This window comes from Dermacentor albipictus, chromosome 10 (genome assembly GCF_038994185.2).
Source record: "Dermacentor albipictus isolate Rhodes 1998 colony chromosome 10, USDA_Dalb.pri_finalv2, whole genome shotgun sequence".
In the NCBI taxonomy this organism is placed as follows: Eukaryota; Metazoa; Arthropoda; class Arachnida; order Ixodida; family Ixodidae; genus Dermacentor; species Dermacentor albipictus.
The window spans coordinates 101,117,596-101,121,243 of NC_091830.1; the positions used below are offsets into that span (position 1 = coordinate 101,117,596).

Below are 3,648 nucleotides of genomic sequence, written 5' to 3' on the forward strand. Positions count from 1 at the left end.
AGCTGATCGAAACCATCCAGTTTGGGAAAAGCTAATTTATGCAGTAGCATTCTTTTTATTATTATTGTGAGAGACGTGAAATACACACCATGAAATGAACGTCCGCTTGTTACCCTTTTGTTACTGCGGTGCGAAATCATCGCGCGTAATACCGATTCAATTTTGTCTTGTTTGGTGGTTTGTCAGCACTTTGTGTTCTTCAAGAAAATCAGCTACAGGCTTTTAAATTATGTGCGCGAAACTTTTCTCCATCTGCCACCCGGAACATATTTAAAGAAGAGAGAAAGCAGCCGGGGCCTTGAGATTTCGAAAATGCCGCGCTCTGAAATTTTCACATCAGCCATTGGGAAGATAATTATTATCCGTCACAAACAAACAAAAAAAAAAACAGCTTTGAAATGAGCATTGATAGTGGCCACGTTTTTTCGGGGCATGTCTTGATGAAATAATTGCAGTTCAGTTCGTTGGTTCAATTGCATTTGTTGGCTCCTTGCAGCATGTTTAGATTTCATCTTTTTCAGTATTCCTAGTGTTCTCATTGTAGTATGAATAACCTGCAGATTTTTCGTTGTTGTTGTTATGCGTTATACAATGCTGAGCGATGTTTTTCCTTTCCTTGAAGCTAGCCATAGAAGTATAAAACTTTCTATAAACTCATTACAATAAGAATCCAGCATACGGTTCATCATCGGCGCGATAAACGTTCGGGAAGTGGCGACTTTTAATGCCGTGATCATGAAGCTTAACAGCAGAGCATGTTCATCAGATATGCCAGGGGTGACGTAACGCAAGGCGTGAATCGAATCTAAGATTGAAATGGCGTTCTGAATTCTTTTGGTTCCAGATAGAACAAACAAAAATATATAAAAAAAAGCATGTCATTGATTGTCATTCAAACCTCAAGAGCGCGTGGAGAAAGTGTTCCGGTTTACATTCGGCAAATCGAAATGAACGGCTAAAATTAACCTATCGTCTGGTTTCATGCGGGAGATCACGTGCGCACGCAAATTTCTTCGTACGGGAATTTTATGAAGTGAAGGCGGCTACAGATCATTTCCTTTGTCTAGTTCATGTTCGTAGGCGCAAATTGCAAACGTAATACTTGGAGGAACGTTTCCACTAATCTACAGGGGCTCTCTCATTTCTCCGATTGCTCGCAAACACATTGCATTGCTAGTCGTGACGTTTCACAGTGACGTTTCACCATGCCCGTCGAAGTTGATTACCAGTACCGCGCCAGCGTCGACCGGCCGGCGAAGCGACGAACTCAGCAGCGCATGCGCGAGGCCCTACAACACCCCAACCGAGCTACCCTGCTTATCGGAGAGAGCGAGTGCGCGTGAACGCGGGCTCGTCTGACGATCTGGATTAAAGAAAAAAAAAAAAGTGTGTCCGAGATATTGACGAAGACAAGTGGTCGCTGTCGCTCTGAATCTTAGCGCGTTATAGAAAACGTGGGATGGCGGTGCTTCCTCGAGGGTCTAAAAGTACAATCTTCGAACTAGCGCTCCCGGCGGAACGTGGAGCTAGCATCCTTCTTCTTGGAACGGTTTGCAATGGACTGCTTGAATGTGCCGACCACGAGTCACGGGTCGCGTATAGAGCCAACGTTTGGCAAGAACGCGTCTAGCACAACCGATCGCGGTTGCGATAACCCATCGTTGGTAGCGAAAAAAAGAAAGAAAGAAAAAAAAAACACCTACCCGCAGCTTGTAGCAGTAACCGTAAATGTGGTTCTAAATATAGGTTCGCTGGTCACTGAAACTTTCTCATAACGCACACCACTGTAGTCCAAAAAGAACAAAGCACGCACAATAGATATGATACAGCCGTCACCGCATGATTTCGCGTTTTCCTTATTGCATTACTTTCGTGGGCATGCGCGCTAGGGCCACGCAGGCCAGGAGGCAAGGGGAAAAAAAAAATAAGAAATGATACGCGATCCTCAGCATTGACTTGGCTGATGTGGCACTCGCATTTATGTTCTTTACCTTAGGCGAGCGCAACGCGCCAACTGAACTCCAATTTCCCATAACGGAAATTCGTATTTGGCCATTTGGTTGTATTTTTGGCTGATGTTCGCGTTTTTCGCCCGAGCATGCGCTTCACTGCGCCGCTCGTTGCCCCTTCAATGCGGCTTCACTGCCCTGCAGGCGTGTTCTGCGTCAAGCCGAACCACCAGGCAAAAAGCCTGGGCGCCGCCATCTTGTTGAGAGCGGCGCCGGGGACACAATCGCGCCTAGGTCATTGAGTTTTCCCCCAAAACTGAACGAAATAGCCTTATTTAAATGAGAAAGATGCCACGAGTGCCGCAACGAAGGACCTTAAGGATTACCGAAGGGTAACTGAGGGCGACGCGACGAGCTTTGGAAAGAAGAATGATGGGTGTAGCGCTACGGGGGATAAGAATAGAGCAGATTCGGGGGGTGAGCGAACAAACGCGAGCTAATGACACCTTAGTTTAAACCAAGAAAAAGAAATGGGCGTGCGCAGGGCATGCAATGTGGGGGGAAGATCATCAATTAAGGGTTACCGACTGAATTCCAAGAGAAGGGAAGCGTAGCACGGGGTGGCGGAAATTTAGGAGGGCAGATTAGATTAGGAAGGGCGCAGGCACTAGACGGCGACCGTGACCGGGCTTACACGTGACCGGGGTGCTTGGAGAATTATGGGAGAGGTCTTTGCCCTGCAGTGGTCGTAGCCAGCAGGATGATGATGACGAAAAGGTAGCAACAGGTATTCATAACATACAGGTTGGAAAGCTGAGGCACCTCTGAACCCTTGAATATATTTCGCCACACTTGGCCATACGACAAGTTTGTTTTCGAGGCGCTCGGTCCCACTGCAGCGAAAATGTTGCCGGAAATCGGGCACTCCATTTTTGTTTCATAGGGAACCTTTCTTCCACTAGGGCAGCGGATTTTCGCAGGGCGAGCTTGCTGTCGTTTACGGATCAAAGCGATAGTGAACTCCAAAATGCAGTGTTGGCTTTGAGTGGGACTTACATTGATTGCAAAACCCACGGCTAATCACCCTTCCCCCCCCCCCAAGTAGCTCATTACAGCAGACAATCGTTCAGAAACACCGGCATCGTTGCGTATAGTATGGGAATGGTGCGTGTCACGTGAGTGCTCGCTTCGAGCTTGTGTTCTTCATTTTGATTGAATGAAGTCTCACCTAAGTGAGCGGGGGCCGATCCCGGAGGTTGTGCAATACCGGGCCGACCTGCGGCGGAGGTGAAGCAGGCTTCAAGCACTCCGCCAACTTCCAAAAATAGGTTTAATATCGTGGGTCCATATAGAACCCGTATCAGATATTAAGCTGATAAGAACAGAGTTTTTATTCATGCTAGTTACAGTACATCAAAAAATACAAGTTACAGAACCAAGGAGAAAACGAATAAAAGGTGTATAATCTAAAAACGCAAACAAATGGCTAAAAAAACTAGTTAGTGGTGTTAGTAATAAAAGACTAAAACTGTAAAGGTGTAAAACAGTGCAAAAAAATGGCGCTTCTCTAAAAACATAAGATCATTAGGAGGTGCCGACATGGGCTCTAAAAATCTTTGTAGAGGCGCTTATTGTGTCACTGATGCACAGGCGTTTGAGTGTCCGTAGGTATGACCTACTGCACAGCCTGCGCATCACC

At 46.5% G+C, this 3,648-nt stretch overlaps 1 non-coding gene across 1 annotated transcript; it reads right to left on the bottom strand.

Annotated features, from left to right (window-relative positions):
* Positions 1-3,182: 3,182 nt before the first annotated feature.
* Positions 3,183-3,371, bottom strand: LOC139051154 (U2 spliceosomal RNA). Its single transcript, XR_011509276.1, has one exon. It is a non-coding gene; the product is annotated as a U2 spliceosomal RNA (small nuclear RNA).
* Between the last annotated feature and the right edge of the window lie 277 nt (positions 3,372-3,648).